Here is a 17,309-nt window from a genome sequence, read left to right as displayed (position 1 = left end):
TGTGAATGTACGTATATAATGTACCAAATAATCATCTTCATGTAAAGGTACGGCATATTCAAAGCAGCAGTAACAAAATTTTTACATTATTCTCCAATCATACGTTTATTAACACGCTAAAATTATAAATTACCCGACTTTCAAGAAACTATACGGTAAATGGCGAAGATGCCTGTTATAGGTAACGAGTATATTACTGATTGTAACGAATAATTAACTTTAATAAACTGTATATCACCTTGGCAAGGAAAAGAGAGAGCGCAAGAGAAAGAGGCAGTATTTTAGAGTTAAATTACTTTTTTAAACTAATAGTCAAATATTACAATCTAAAAATTAGGTTATATTGGCAGCCGCGGAGTTAGAAAAAGAACTTGTCGAAAAAGGAGCAGAGAGAAGTTAAAAGAGAAAGATGACATCATTTTACTCGCGTTTAATTGTCGTTTCTGCGCAAGGTAGAGCAATATCTCTCATAATGATAGAGCACGACGTCGTGGCTCTTGACGCAGTATCGATTGCTCATGACGGTTCCACCACCATGGAAGGGTGAAACTGGGTCGAAAGCATCCTTCCCAACGGTAATACTTCCCTCTGCGTATTCTACTCCGTCCTGCTCGCTCTAAAAAGAGCACCGAAGCTCCATCTCCAGTCGTCACTTGCCATTAATAATAACCATCATTTAAATGCCAACTAATCTTCGCTTCAACGCATTTAAGACGATTCATTAAAAAATTTACCGGTGGCTTATGATCCTCTAATCCGATAATCTTATTATCTCATTTCTTACAAGAACCCCTATTCCTTTATGTTATCTTTCTTACTTTTTGTAACGTTAAAGTTCTTTTAAATTATGGCTGAATAGACATAACCTATCTCTTGGGTTACGACGTACAAATTCGTATACTTTTATTTATCTTGACGATTAAAGCACTGAAAATTGATTTACCAAAAGTTTAGGAAACTTAGGGATTTCGTAAAAGAAACAAATTGCTCGATAACTGATAGACACCGATCTTAGAGACCATATAAAATACATATGTCCGTTTTAGTCACGTCTTTCTTAAAGCTCTTTCATTGTAAGAAAAAAACGAAAGAAAGGAAAAGTTCTGTGAAACCACTTAAATCGAGTCATTAACTTTTATTGGTTTCCCGTGGCTGTTGAATCGTTCGAAGAAACCCCGTTCTGCTTCTCGAGCTAGATTTCGCGAGACGTTTTTCTATCTACATGTATACATATGTAGTTACATACATAGATCACAAAGTTAGCAACTCTAAAAAATTGTGTAAATAGTATAAGAATTCGCATTTAATTTAATCGTAGTATCACTAAGCTATCGATCCATCTAAACGAATGATTCTACGTTTTCGATAACATCGTACTCGATTCAGTTTGGAGTTTTTAAGTACGAGACTTTATCGTTCGCCTGATTCGTCGGTAGGAAATTTTCGAAGACGAAATTGAAAATAAGATTGATTCGACAAAGCGAACTCGGGTTTCTAGGATGAAAATTGAGTAACGTTCGCAACGTGTAAACTCGGTGTGAAAAAATTGTTGGAAATCTTGCGAGAGGGAGACTCGAAAGACCATCGCCACTCCGGTTAGGGTGATTCGCGTTTCAGTTTGCGCTCCGAGCTTCGAAGCAGGGAGGGATCCTTGACATAAATAATCAGTAGTAGAGCACCGCGGTACTGCCCTGTAACCATGGTAACAGCATCGATCGAGGCCTACTACAAAGTCGAAACCAGCTACCCTTCTCGTGCCATGCGTTTCTTTCTGTTTCCCTTCGTTTCCTTTCCTTTTCTTTACGCCCGCGTTTTTCCTCTCCCCCTTCCTTCACCCTTCGACTTCCGCCTCCCTCGCGCTCGCTTTCATTCCACTTTGTCGTCGTCCCAGCCCTTCTTCCCGTAATTTTTTTTCTCCCATTTTCTCCCTCTCACTGCATTTCCTCCAATTTCCCTGTGCTCTACTTTCCCAGACTTCTTCGACCTAACCTCTTTACGCTCATGCTCATCTTACTCGACGAGTGTTCTGTATTTTCTTCTGCTTTTTAACTACAATCTTTTTTTTTCGAAAAGACTGTTCGACGATTGACCATCTTGTTTATATCAGAACGAATCGTATTTGCAGATATACGTATATTTTTACAACGTACTTGTACGTACATACAAAAATATAGGGCGCGTCCTTAGCAAAGCCTGGTTTCAACATTGGTTCCCTCGATTGTGGATTAAGAAATAAGTCGTGCACGTTCGACAAAGCAAACTGCTATCGAAGCATTGAAAAAAAGTCGCTTAGTTTTTGCTTTTGCTTGCGCGCAGCACGATTTTGCAACTTTATGCGAAAAGTGTCGTATATGCATACCGTTGATTGCACACTGTTTTCTTTCACACTCGCGCTCTGTTATCTTTCCACCAACGCAACGCGACCACCCTGTCTTTTCTTTTCACCTCATCGTTACGAAAGATAGTCGAGCTCGTTCGATCGACGTATACGCGAGAAAGAGAGACGGTTATTGAGGCTTTTGCAAGCGACCTACGAACTCTCCTCTTCGTTATAAATGATAGTTCAGCTTTCTTATTTCGACGAATTAAATATGCTGCTTGGGACAGAAATGATTAAATATATACCTATCGATTACAAATGGGAAATACCCTTAACTTCGGTAACATTGTACCAAGGTAGAGATAGCAAAGAACAATACGGAAACCACGTAACCGACGCGATAATTCGGTTGGTTAATGCGTTTCCATCAAAGCATTGTCATCTAGAACGTGTTTAGGTCAGTACGGTTGCCGTTCATTCGTTGAACGAAACCTTCGTTTCCTCGGAGTTACACGAAACTGCTTTTAGACATAACGAGGCGCATCGGTGCACTCGTGACCCTGATTGACGAAAGCGTTCCCAGAACGCCAACGGGCCACCGATGCCGTCGCTTTTATCTATTTTTATCTATCGCGGTACTTCTCGGAACTTCGCATCCGATGCTCTACGGAGAAAACCTAGTCGCGACCGCGAATATCTTACAAGTTAGGTTGGAAGATTGCGAAACGCACGCGACAATCGGAAAACTCGAAAGAGATCGCCTATGGAGGATTCCCAAGCGATACGCTCCTTATCGAATTGATGATATACGCATTCAGCCGATTCATGGTTTCCTCGATAAATTTACCGGCGGGCTATTCATTCCCGATACCATGGACCAGATAAAACTGTCTGGAACGATAAATTACGTTATTTCAGGTACGTTAATGGTTACGGTTACCGTTGTCAGAAAGTTGCTTTCGGTTTGATCTAAGACTTGATCGAGGATAGCGGAACGTCACGTTTAATTTTTAACTTGCTTTCTAATTCGTACGCGTTTCGCATCGAAACGAAAACCGAGCAATACCGTTTATCCAATAGCTATTGTTCGTGCAGCTATCGCAGACGATAGAATTCACGGTATATACGAATTAAAAATCGATTCACGTTGTCGCGAAAGTGTCGAACGGCGCGCGAGGGAAAAGATAAAACGTGTGTAAAATAGAAGGTAACGCTGCTCGATCAAGGGAACACGAAAATCCTGATAGGACGGGCAATAGTAACGGTACCAGGTGGCACGAACAACGGCGAGCTGCCGAGACGTGGGAAAAAAATCGGAAAAAACGATTCGACACGATCCGCGAGTCGGCGTTCGTGCACGGAACTCGCGACGAAGCCGCTCGCGGCGCGTTTCAAGGCTGAACCGTCTCTTCTCTGCACTCTACCTACACTCTACGTTCTACGTTCTACACTCTTTTCGTCCTCGCCAAAGACGAAGCATCTTCTCCTTTCCCCTAACCTCGCGCGCTCGCCATCTCTCTCTCCTTCTTCCTCTCTCTGGATCTATCGGTACGTCCGCACGTCCGTTCGTCTTGCTCGGTTCGTTTCCTCTGTGCCGTTCGTTTCTCCTCGTTCCTCTTCGTCCACGTTCGTGCACGTTCGACCATGTTCGTCCGTGTTCGTGAGTCGCGCCACGACAGTACTATCCTATCGCATGACTCTGCAGCGTTACGCAACTAACAGAAGGCTAGATAGGCGACGCAAGCCGCGGGGGTTGGTTGCCGTAGAGCTGGAAGAGCGCGCATGATCGCCCTACAACAGTGGTACTCACCGAGCTATGCTCACTCTTTCGCTGCCATGCCGATCAAATTCTCGAAAGTTTGCTCGTGCCACGGTCAAAGGGATTCTTCGAATATCGTTTCTCCTCCGTGTGTACATCGCACGAACGAACGATCATGGAATGTGCACGCAATATGCGTTAACCGCAGTTGGTAACAGTTGGTTTTTCCACTTGGAAATCGGTGTCGTTCGAGACAACGAACGCGCGCGTCTTTCTCGCTGAATCTTGGATATTTCCACTTGCTCGACCAATTGCTTTCCGTAACGACGCCGTCTCCCTCAGTCGGTTCTTCCTACGAAACCAATGCCTTTCCGATGTGCATACTTGAATTTTAAATTACGTATATACTTCAAAGGACGGTCGTTAGTCGAACGAATATTCAAAATGTTATACTTAATTATTTATTCGGTACGTTTACCGTTTAATTTCGAATACGAAGACAATGGAAATCGCACACCGTGAAAGTCTTTGCGTTCCGCTTCCATGAACGTCAAATCGTATTTTAGTATCAACGAGTCTTTCATTTCCCAGAAAACGCTGACTCTTATTGTTACTAACGCGACGGATTAAGACGTAGAGTAGCAACGGATAATTTTCGCGGTGAGTACCACTGTGTTACGCTACCTTCAGAGGCGGGTGTATACACGCGTATTCAATATACATACATACATATATTCCCATGGAATACGGCGCACGTAGTCGTGTCGCATCTATTTAGAATCGTATTAATTTATGATCACAAAATCAGCAAACGTAATTGTAAGCGTGGTCTCGTCGTTCCAATGTATGTATTTACGCACGAACTTGTATCTACTTAATGCGTATGTAGGTATGTGCTTGTAGTAGGTATATAGTAAGTATGTACTTGCATCATGGCTGCAGCGCTATGTCAGGACATCTTTGTGCGAACAATTCGACTATTTTTCTGTCCAGGGTCACCTGTCTTTTTCAATAGCGAACAATTTCTTCTGTCGATGATTTGTTCCTTGGTTTCGAGATTATTTATTACCCATACGTACACCGAGACAAGTAACAAATATAGTAAATTAGAATGTTTATTACCAAAGGGCAGGAAGATCGAATGGAAAATTTTTTATAGCAGAAACCGGTGGTGATCTTGATCTTATGTTCTTCGCGCATCCTGTTACAACGCGATAAGAATCTTTTTTGCTTATCGTGCTCGAAGTAAGGTAGTGGCTTAAGCAAGTTCTAATCGGACGAACGATTCAAAAACAAATCAGCAACTCAGCACAGTGAAATTTATCTGATAAAATTATATACTTGGATTTATTTAGCGACAATATACCTATACAAGTAAGTAATATTTCATCGTTATTTTCGATTCATCGCACGGGAAGTTCGTTCGAACACACGTATACTTACCTATATGCCAGACGCAGCATTTTGAGAATCGCTTCTCCGATCACGACGTAAAAACAGCTCGAGCGTTCAGCGGCGTTAAAAGAACGAAATATCGCTAAGTCTATCTTGCGATTACGTAAGAATCGCCAGAGAGTACCGCCTGTGTATATTTACGCGAGTGTATATGTGTGTACGCATTCACGTCCAGGCAGAGAATTAGTCCGAAAAGGTCCGACGTGGCCGGAGCAAAATCGTACAAAAATCTTACCACGTCTCGGTCGTTGAAATATCTTCGTTGCGAAAACATACTCACCGTAGATATGCTCATCGTCACTCCGCCGCAATTCCTACCTTTAAAAACCAAATGAACGACGTGCGTCGTATTTTTGAAACATTTAGAATTCCAAATATTGAAATTGAAAATTAAAAAACCTAAGCGCCACGTCATTCCGCTAACGCGTAATACGAGTTCCTAACGTACGTGTATCATATTTGTTTACTGTAAGAAAACAAAATATCCTTATCGATAAGTATAGATCCTCAAGAGTAATCATTGTTTAACGAGTTTTCACCAAGGACGAATACTCCTCCAACGCGAAGATTCCTCTCAGACACGCCGAATAGTATGCAAAATCAAAGACCAGACCTCCTCGCGTGAAGCGACGAAATGCCGACGCACACACGGTATTTAAGAGACGGCTAGAATCAGGCGTGTTTCAAGAAATAAGCGTTTTTAGCGGAAGTGCCGCGGTAATGGGGAGCCAGGGTTAACGAAGTCGATGCGCGTTTAATATCAGCTAGGAAGTTGGTCGAAGGACGGAGGAAGAAAAACCGAAAGGTGGAATAATTACGAGGAATAGGCAGCGAGAGAAATTCGTTCCCATCGATGCTCGTTAAAAGAGAGACCGAGCTGCGTTGCTCGAAGGCCGCTGCTGCCCTCTAAAATTAACGATGATCCACCGGTGCGCGAATTCACTAGGGCGAAAGTCCGCTTCCTCTGAAAGGGTCCGCGCTTCCGTGTAGCGGCAGATTCGCAGCTTAGAACGTTCGTTACGAACGCTCGCGGGTCGGCCTATCCCTGCACCTGTCATTCTCTCGGAGAACATGCGAATATTTTCACAGTAGATGACGTAATGCATCGTTTTTACCTTGCAAACGCGTGCCTTTACGAAAACTGTCAGGTATATAGGTTAGGAAACTCGAAACTAACGATACGTCTTTCAACTCGATTCGATGTGTTTCATCTTGCAGAAGGTAGAAATCGTTGTTCCTTTTTTTGCTACGAGATTCTATCGAGACCGAAGACACTGGTCTTAGCAACAGAACGCAGAGAACAATCGAGGATGAGGAAAATAAATGTTTCCAGCAATTCCTGCGAGGAAAATCTCGGAAGTACGAGTAAGCCGTAATTACACCGGATCGCAATAACGATAGGAGGTTTCCTACGCTACGATTTCAAGTCCCGTGTCAAGGGGGTCTGAAAGTGTTTTCGACGCAACAACGTAATCGCCCAATTTCTCGCAGGTGTTTTGTCGTGATTCAGATATTAATTCTCGAAGCGAATCTCAAACCTAACCCCAACCTAACCCTAATCTCCACAGACAGTATCGTTTTAGGCGTTCTGAGACGAAGTTTCCTTTAAACTGCGTAGCGATACGTACACGCAGGAGAAACGAAAGAAGAAGCAGAAGAAGAAGAAAGAGTTTCGATGACAGGCACCAACCGTCGTGGCATCGTTGAACGAAAGAATATTCTAGCTAGATCGGTGTACCATTTATGATTGGTGAGGCACGGTGATAAGGGTGAGATAAAATAGCGGGCGGTCGATCGGTGAAAAGAAAGGAGCGAGCAGTAGGCCAGCAGACTCGCGACGATTAGGCTTGCGCGGTATGACGGCCGAGTCGTTCGACCTAGTTCGTAAAATAACGCGACGGAGGCGTACTTACCGAAATGTAGGACAACGGTATTCACGCGCAGGAAGCGGCGCAATTATGGATACGCGAGAGAACGCGAGCGGTCGCGCACGCGTGATTCTAACCTCCACAATTGCGCCTCCTGATGCGACGCGACGGCACTCTCGTTATGGAAAAATACGGCTGCAACGCTGCTCTAGCCACAACGGACACCCAACAGGTCTATCCGCATGCTCTGAAATTTTCATGGTTCGATCGGCCAGACGAATGTGTCTGTTCGTCTTCGAAACGATCTTCGGGACGCTTGGCCATCTCTTCCTCTTTTATTACTCGCGTTTCCGTACATCGAGATGCTCGTTCGTTTCGTATTTTGTATATACGTTACGTGCATTATGTGAGGGTCAAAGGTAAAGAAATACGCGTGGAAGGAAGAATTTGGCCTCGAAACTACAGAGCACGGCAGACGGGAACATTGAGAGGAGGAGGAGGAGGAAAAAGGTAGTGGAGAAAACGCCGCGGCTAGCGAGAAGCGAGGAACGCGACCCTAATATTTAGCTCTGCGGAGATGAACGTTAAAGTTGATCCAGTAAATTTACGCGTCCGTTTCATAGATGCACTGGCCCAGTTTGCAGCGGCTATGAAAGCAAGGGATATTGCGAAGGGGGTTGGAGAGAGGGCGTGATATCTGTGTCACGGCACAAGCGCTGTACTCCGGCCGAGTACGATTCATAGCGATGTTGTTGGCCCGCTTAGGAACCGCGCGACCATCGGCGGAATGCTCCACCATCGACGATACGCGTCGTTCGTCTCGATATTGCTGTTCCTGCCTCGATTCTTCCGGATTGAGCGTTTCTTTCGCAAGATTAATCGAGTCGAAGAACGAAAGGAGGAAGTTCTCGGCCTTGACAGTACACGATGAATCGCCCTAGGTTTGCCTCATCGTTCACGCCGCTGATCAATAAATAACTAGACATCGTTACGTTTCATCGTTGGTAGACCTGCTAATCAACCGGATTGCCTACCGACGCGTAGTCGATGAACAAATTCGAGCTTTCCCTTCGAAATAGATCTGTCAAGTCGATTCGAATTTTCGAAGTTAAATCGATCGCCTGGAATATCACAGATGGTACAGCGAAACGATTCTCTTCGATCTTTCGGAAGAGCGTCTAACCTCGTTGAGAAAGAATTCGGTCGATGGATCTCTGGAAATCTGTTTCTCTGTGTCGATTCATCTGTTCGACCCTGCCACGATAACTCGCTCTCTAGTGGAGCGCTTACGTAAGAAAGCCGTACCTACCTTCCAACCCACCTCCTGGCTATTCAAGGGATCAAGGCAAACCGGTAGGCCGGCAGCCTAGCAGGCAAGCAGCCAGGCAGGCCAGGAGAATCGAGCAACCAGAGAGCAGCTAGAGAGGAGGCTGGCTGGCAAGCAGGCAAACTAAGATGCAGGTAGGTAAGTAAGTAAGTAGGTAGGTGGGCACATGCGAGCGCGCGTGCGCGTCCACATACCCTTTGATAAACCTGCCAAATGGATAGACTCTGCAACAACGGAAATACCTCTGTCCCTCCTCCGACACTAGCGCGCCCTCTCCTTTACTATCTTTTACGTTTCCTGCTCCACCTCCTTTCGCTCGATTCAAGACTATATTATACTCGTGCGTCGTCGATCCCAAAACGGTCGGTTATTTCGTTAGTTACATCGATCAGCGAATGACTTTTCTTTTCTTTTCTTTTCAGAAAATCTTAGAAAACAGCGTTCAAGTATCCTTGAAATTTCTGCTTACCGACGATGAAGCAGCGCCGCTCGTTAGTCCAGCGCTATTTTTCTTTTCTTCCTCTTCCAACTCCTCGGTTCTTAAAAATTCTATCTCACACACACGATAATCGCGCCATTATAGCACGCATTACGTAACCCGCCTCGGTTTCCGAGGATAACGAGCAATCCCGGCGAGGGAAGCCAGAGATATAATTGAAAGACAGGTGAAGACGCACAGCTCGTAGGGGTGCTAATGAGGGATATCTCGGCAGTGTCGCTCGGGGGAAGTTGTTTGCGAAATAAATGACGCGGGTACTATCGTACTTGGAAAATATCGCGCGTGAATATTCGCCACGTACCATGGGAGCAATATCGAAAAAAACTCGGACGATATAGAAAAAGGAGAAGAGAAACGAATGTATCATCTACGTCGAATGTACAGGTGCAACTTGCACGTGTGGAAATGCACTTGCTATTAAACACGGTTGTAACCTGTTACTTACGCGAGGCAGAAACAGTAATATCTTTTGCCGTTCATTAAAAAAAAAAGGACACCGGTTGGTTGCAGTTGAATGAATGAATCCATACATATTATTTATCGTTCGATTCGTAGTGCGTATACCGGATAGCGCTGTAAGCCAGTTAACATGTCGTGATGGTAGATGGAGGGACTGTTTATCGGGAAACATTTTAGTGGCTATAGCGAGTAAATTGTGCCGTTGTTCCGCGAAATCAAGTTGCTCGACATTTATTGTCTCATTTTCGCGGAACGAGCAACCTAGTAGAGGAAATAACGTTGTCTAAGACGTATCTGCGAGAAATTCCTCGTATGATGTTTAGAGAGATAGTCGCCGTGAAATTTTACAAGGCTACGTTCCACTAGATCGCGTGAGCATTATTCGTTCGACCATCGATTACGCGAGCGTTGCATCTTTCCGTTTGGCGCCACTATCTTCGTACTCGGACTTGGCGATACACTTTGCCAATTACTTATCTTTCGAGATTAGCGAGCGTAAATCCTGTTCTCTTTTGTCAGAGTGGAGAACTTGGTACATACAGACACACTCACGTTTGCCGCTGTAGTGGAGTTTGCAGAGCGTATCAGAATGTACAGAGGCGGCAAGTTTACACGTACGAGAACGAGAACTCCGGCGGTAGAACGTCGACCAGTAATTAGGCCAGTGAAACAGGTCGATCGATTTTGTCCCGAAAAAGCTCACGCTCCAAAAACCTATTTAGTTCTAGACAAGAGAAGGGGGAGGAGGGGCTCGCGATACGTCTCGGTGACTCAGCCCGCCTCTCTGCGCACACGTATTTCTTTCGATAACCAGTCGTGTTCCTTTGAATTCCGTAATTATTCGTTACGCGTAACACACGTATCTGTTTGACCGTTGAGTTCCTTCAACGGCTGCCATGTCCCATATTTGTAACAGGATCTCGTGAAAAGAAAGGCGAGAGATCGATACCGCTGATAAACGTCTTCTTCCATATCTAATAAATATAACGAACGTCGGACATCACAGGCTACGTATTCCAAACGAAAGTAACATCAAAGAAAGATATGAAATCGCGAACGCTTCGAATTGAAAACTCGGAAACGAAGTCTAAACGGAAAGGAGAATTTCGTAGACCTAACGAAGATGGATAGAAGGTGGTACTTTCCATCGTTTCGCGAGAATAACGTGTCACGTAACGGAAAACGAGGAAGGCCGATTAAGAAAGACTACACCAAGACGCTAACGAGCGGCGTGATTGCGCAATTTCCGGGAAGAAACAATCGCAGCGAGGGAGCTACGATTTTTCTTCAAGGAGCAGAATGGCATTCGTCCTTGAAGCGCCCTTGATACTGGCTGTGGAAGCTAAATCGGCCGATGGAAAGCCGTCGGGTTTGGCGAGTGTAGGGCGTGGTCTAGCGAGGCACCCGGTGACCTCCTAGCCAGCTAGGCGGCCATCTTTGAGCATCGAGTCGTCCGGGCGTGCTGCGAGGGTGAAAGTTGGGGTGGGTTTTCGGTGAGGATAGAAGCACGAACAGGCTGCTTCGTAAAATCCTCTCTCCACTGCGTGGCCTCGCTCCGTCAAAGGAGACGCCCTCTCCCACGCCTCGCAATACTTCCTTCTCTTTGCTCTCTTCTCCCTCGTTCTTTCTCTCCCCACCGGAAGTTCTCGCTTTCGTTTTCCTTTTCCTCCGTTGCTTCGTTTCGCGCCGCTTCGATCACTCATCTCGTCTCCTCAAATGCTTTTGCCTCTGCGTAGATACCATTTTCATTGTACGACTATTGTTTTGAGGAACGTTTCATCGGTTCAAACAATTAGAAGATGGTGCCGATTTTTCAACCTTCCGAGGAAACATCTTTGCCGATACACCATCCGGTTTATCGTACTTTTCACTTTATCAAAGTGAAGATCTCTGTTTCAGCTGTTTTCAACATATTTTCTCGAGTTTACGAAGATACGAAGTTGGGGATAAATCGAATCGAGATTTATATGTTTCTATACGATTGGATCCCGTTCACGCGAGAAGAGTTTCGTACTCGCAGAGGCGGCATCGAAAAATAATTTACCCGTCGACGTAGAATTGTCGCTTCTATAGGTGTCGCATCGTACACAGTCGCAGCATGACGATAAAGCCAGGATCTAGTCCCAGGAAAACGCAAGCAGGGAACAGCAGGAAAGGACTTTATTTCTACCGAGTTCGAGAGACAAGCTATATATCGCGATATATCGACGATATTTAAAATTTAGCTGACCGATGAAAAGTGTATGAACTTCGGTACGGACAATCGTAAAGTTACACGGTCGATACACGGTCACGAGGATAAATGTAATCGTCCGGATAAAACGTTACGGAGCCTAGCAACCTTTGACGTAGCGATACGTGTTTCGTTTGACGTTCGTAAATATCGTGACGCTAAAAGGTAAGACATTTTTCCTTCGCTTTTCCCTTTTTCTTCCTCATTTCTGTTCGCGGCATAGGTAGAAAAAGTTTCGCGGCTACGATGACGCCCAATGAACGGAAAACGCAGACGTTCGTCGAGTGTCTCAAAACAGGATACGAATCCCGATGGCGTGTCAACGGTTTGATATACTTGTGGTTATACAACGCGTTATCGAATTTCCGACGATAGCCATACTCTTCTTATTTTTCTGTTTCTCTTTCTCCTCGGGCCATCCTTTCTTCTTCTTTTCTTTTTTTTTTCTTGCCACTGCCGTTCTATGCATTGTCGGTATTCTACTGACGCACTTCCGGAAAAGTTCCTGCAACGTAAATTCCGATGAACCGTACTGCGAAAGCTCGATGCACGGCGAACCTCAGCGCACGTAGAAGCATGGAAATGTATACTGACATTCCTCGATGAGTAAAATACGAGGAAACCGATTTCTTCGATAGAAACGTTATCGAAATGCAAAATCCAACGATTGGCGGACGATAGCAGAAAGAACTCTAGAAAAATCGCATGTAACGCGTCACGTTTACCTTATAATTCTTTATGCGCTCGATCATTGTTCCAGTGTCGTAGAAACTTAGCCTGCTTTTCTCGATGGTTGCTTACTTGTAGAAGAAGCATCTCCCAGTTTTGAGCGACTATATCTCGTTACGACACTTTTAGAAAGCACACTTTTGTGAACGAGGCTGGTTAGGTCGGTCTTTCTTGCGTAACGCCAATTTTACGGATGCGTGCACGATCATTAAAATTCAAGTTCGCTCCGGGTAACGCTCGTTTCAGGTAATCAAAATAGAAATTTCGCGTGGGCTTAATCGCCTCGGATAATCCCACAGCGACAGCTTATACAAACTTCGAAGTAGCGATGGTTCGAATTTAACTCTCGACTTAGCCGTTTTAAAATTATGCGCGTGATTCGAGTCAAAAGGAACTTGGACGTGTAACTTTCTATTTCTGGGCATGTCTTTAGTTTTCGTAACGAGACAACGTCCAAATCGTTAAAAATCACAGTGACGAGACGTGCAAACGGATTGGAAACGACGATTTGGTAACGGAAGATGCGGTAGTCGATTTTCGTGCAACTTTATGAAGCGGTAGTTTGTGTAGCGTATTGTAAAGGATCCGAAGCTTTCTGTTCTTTTTCGCTTGTTCAAGGCCTGGTTGCCTGGTCTACCCCACCGCTGAATTCTCATACTTATATCACATCACGGTTTCGTTCTCCTCTCCCCCCTCTGTAAGTTTTCTACGTAGAAAGACCTCGGTCGTTCTCTCTTCGCTGTTCTTCCATTCTCCGTTCCTCCCACTTGCTCTTTAGCCGCCCAGGACTTCTGTGTGTCTAGCGTTGGTCGTTCGATTCTGCCTCTTAATTTCTCTAACAACTTGCATCTGATATCGTTCGTAAGATCGATCAAGAACTGTACAAATGTTCCCCTTTCTGCTTATATACGAACGAATAAACGTAATTTACCGTAAGAAACTACAATGAACGAGACGCGTTATATAATTTCTTTCCACGTGGTTTCAGCTCGATAGATTTATCACTTTCTACCAAGGTTGCGCACTACGTTTCTTCAAATTTACTACACGTCGCTGTTTGAACTAATCGAGAACTTGTACCGTTCCGCGTGGCGGAAAAAATTCGAAGCGTCTCGAGGCCATCGCTAGCCATGTCTTCCTTTTCATTCTCGACCCCCCTCCTGTCCGCCACGCAACACACTCTTCGTCTTTACCCGCTCTTCGTGATGATCCACGATCTTTACGGATGCCCCTTTCCCCGCCGTTCAACCGTTTCGCAATGATGTCATCCACAACATTGGCGCAGGCAACGAGAATTTTCAAACGACGGAAAGTAGAAAATGAAGTCTGACGCCTCGACGATGTCGCTATGGAACGAGTGCTTTTTATGTATATTCCACATATGTATATAGATAAACAGATGTGCGACTATCGTAAATGTTTCGCCTAAAAATTGTGGCAGTTAAAGCCAGTTGGCGTACATAATGAGTAGCGTGGAATTTTCATCGCTGATGTTATAGAACGTGCGAAAGATGCAGCGAGGACGGAACTCGTATTTAGCGGATTAAGTCGAAACCCGAAGAAGACGAGCCAAGTCACTAGCCGACATTGTTTCGGATTATGTATTTGATGCGCGTAAAGAGGTTTAATCCTTTACCGAAGCGGTTAACGAGATTACCAAGGCGAGGGTATAAACGTTCTAGAAATCTGTATAACCTTTTACCATGTTGATACGTGAATTACCTAAAAAAATGTTAGCCGCAGATTGAACTAGAGTGGTGTGGTTTTTTAAAAGAAGCAAATGAAGCTTTCTGATTATATATATATATGTGTTTATTCTTAATATTATTGCAGAAGATTCAAGTTTATAAAACTAACGCTTTATTACAAAAAACAACTCTTTTCTATCTTACATGCGCATGCATAGAACATCTTACTTTACATGTACGTATATATTTATCGTATTGCTTATAACAACAATCTGTATACGCCTACGGATATAAATATAAACAAGTAATTACATACACGTATATACAGTCGTATTACTTCCGGTGGAATCGCTATATTTAATAACAAGCGAATGATATTAGACAAATTCGGTACTTTGCCAACAAATGCACTACGGGTTTGTGAATAAAAATAATCGTTATTAGATTGAAAATTGTAGAAATCAATAGAAATAGCAATAAATCGGGAAGTTCAACTATTCGAACGACTTTGATTGCAAGTGTGTTTCCTCGGACTCAGGTAGAACAGCACGCTATAGGCCATGGCGAAGCGGATTCGAGGCCAACGAGTAAAATTAGATAGCGCGTGAATGGAATTCGAGCCAATCGAGCAATCCCAAATGGAAATGGAAACGTTTCGGTTACTATACAAAAGATGGCCGAAATGCGGTGGCGTCTATAAAATGGCGGTTGTTGACCACTCGCCACTTGCGTTTTTGCATGGGTTTTAACCAATACTTACGGCTTAGGATCCTTCTTTCCCAAGGCCATTTTCCAGTTCCTTTTACGACCCTCCGAAGTCGACCAATGAAATTATGTACCTCCTTCCGCTACCATGTCCGAAACGAACCAATCATGCTCGAGTTATGCTAAAGTGGTAATAACCAAGTGATCGAACGAAAGCAAAAGTTTCTTTGAAAGTTTTGTAAAAGAAGGAAAGAAGGTTCAAGTGCAAACATTTAAAGATTTATAATGCACATTGTTCGGTAATAGCAATGATTCAATGTTGATGGTACTGAAAGAAGGAACAAATCTGGTAAATATTACGATATCGGTACAAAATACATATCGATACTACAATCTCGATAGCGGTACGTGTGTACAAAGTAGCACAAGGCAAGCCAGTCCCACTTCCCTTTCCTCCTAGCATGTACGTGCGCACACGGTATATCTCGTTCGTTCCATCATAGTCTCCTACCTGTTCATTCTTCCTAAGGAGTGGTAACTTTCCAAACTTTTCGCTTGTATATACATACGCTTTTTACGTGAAAATCGTGACAAGATATGCGATAGTCCCCTTCTAACAACTCTGATCCGATAAAAACATCGTAAACACTTTTTTCTTTCACGACCTTCAAGAAAATGATACATTTTAAAATGTAACGAAACAAAGTGTTTGTTTATCTACGCAAAACAATTAAACGTTCAAACTATTTTCTATGATTTTTCATACGAGAACTACACGTTGGAAATCTTTTTAAACAATTATTGCATCGTACCATTAAAAATATGCATCCAACGAATTTCTCAAAAATAAAAGAAATAATCGGTATGAGGAAGCAATAAACTTGTTCAACCTGCGAAGAAGCATCCATAAAGAGTTAAAAAAGGTACGCTCTTATCCACTTATTATGTATATGAAAAATGACAATGCAGAGCTTTACGAAGAAAGAAAAAATGTAAGCCCATAATCACCAGCAGCAATACGGTACGCGGTACGAGGCCGACGGTGTTTGCTAAGTTACGAAAGTAAGCGGTTTTAGAAAGTACAGAAGGCTCGAGGTGAACGGCGCTCTAACGGCAGGGATATTGCACAGCAATTACAAAGTGGCTTTGCAACGATGATCGAGACCACGTTACTCAGCTGCTACGTAAGACAATTCGACGAAGCAGGTGTACCCATTCGATTTACTACATATTCATCTAAATCCTACCGTTAAGAGAACGTGCGTGATTTTAAACGCTACAATATTTGAAAAAATTCCACCACGCTTCTACGTAAGGATGAACGCGATTTTACGAATGAAATTTTCCGGCCGACGGATGTGCACTGTACTTTACGCTTCAAACGAGCGGAAGACTAATTTGCGTACGCTCACGGCTGCGTTCGACTATACACGCAGCTGAAAAAAGACAGAACGATGGATAGAAACGACGATATGCTTGAAGAATGGTCAGTACTCGCACAGTGTTTTCCATGATCCCAGAGCCTTTTTAACAGAGTACATTACAGCTGGGGGAACACGGTTTTCACTGCTGAGCCCACGAAACCAATGAATAATCCCACGCACGTATGCAGAATCTTCGTCGTTTTCCTGCAGCATACCCTATCGTTTCCGAAATCTTAAAAAGTATATAAAGGTGCGAAAGGAGAAAGTAACGTGATATCTTCTTGTAAAAGTGGAGCGTGTTCGATTGACGTTGATAGAGATGTGTCGCGAGGTCGATAGGAGAGAGAAAAAGACTGACTATCGTAGCACAGAGAGCCAAGCCAGTTTCTCACCCCCACTGACCTAGCGACCGAGAAAAAGATCAAGGTGTTGTTGCGTCGGCAACGGGCGAACCATCGAGAGCAACGTCGAAAAAAAGTACTCCTTCTTGTCTACCCTGCACTCTCCAGACGTTATCTTCCACCAACTGCCGTAACAAACGTTAGATCACACACTGGCCCAGCGAGAGCAGAGCCACGGTTTGATCACGTGACGTTAGGTTGCGTCACAGTTGCCCCTCTCACCACTCAACCAACGAACCAACCGAACGACGAGACCGCCATCTTTACCCACTGATAGACCAGAGGAATACGGACACGAGCACCGTCGACGTATGAACGTTTCCTTTCTTTCTTTTTTGTCATATGCACGGAAGATAAGTTTCTGATCGTCAGATCAATATTCACCAAATCAGTAATATCTTCTCGCATCGTTCCATATTTTTATTTCTCCTCGGAGGCTCTC

General features: G+C 44.0%; 3 long non-coding RNA genes across 3 annotated transcripts; 1 reads left to right on the top strand and 2 right to left on the bottom strand.

Moving 5' to 3' along the window:
* Positions 1 to 814: 814 nt before the first annotated feature.
* LOC117207705 lies at positions 815 to 4,387 on the bottom strand. The gene is made up of 2 exons (XR_004487573.1): positions 4,131 to 4,387; positions 815 to 3,211 (listed from the first exon to the last, which is right to left on the bottom strand). It is a non-coding gene; the product is annotated as an uncharacterized LOC117207705 (long non-coding RNA).
* A 4,356-nt stretch (positions 4,388 to 8,743) lies between these two features.
* On the top strand, positions 8,744 to 14,450 carry LOC117207703. The gene is made up of 2 exons (XR_004487571.1): positions 8,744 to 8,863; positions 9,152 to 14,450. It is a non-coding gene; the product is annotated as an uncharacterized LOC117207703 (long non-coding RNA).
* LOC117207702 lies at positions 11,832 to 13,900 on the bottom strand. Its single transcript, XR_004487570.1, has 2 exons — positions 12,646 to 13,900; positions 11,832 to 12,425 (listed from the first exon to the last, which is right to left on the bottom strand). It is a non-coding gene; the product is annotated as an uncharacterized LOC117207702 (long non-coding RNA).
* Positions 14,451 to 17,309: the final 2,859 nt, after the last annotated feature.

Source organism: Bombus bifarius, unplaced genomic scaffold (assembly GCF_011952205.1).
Source record: "Bombus bifarius isolate JDL3187 unplaced genomic scaffold, Bbif_JDL3187 scf7180000008045, whole genome shotgun sequence".
Lineage (NCBI taxonomy): Eukaryota > Metazoa > Arthropoda > Insecta > Hymenoptera > Apidae > Bombus > Bombus bifarius.
This window is presented reverse-complemented; position numbering and strand designations above follow the sequence as displayed.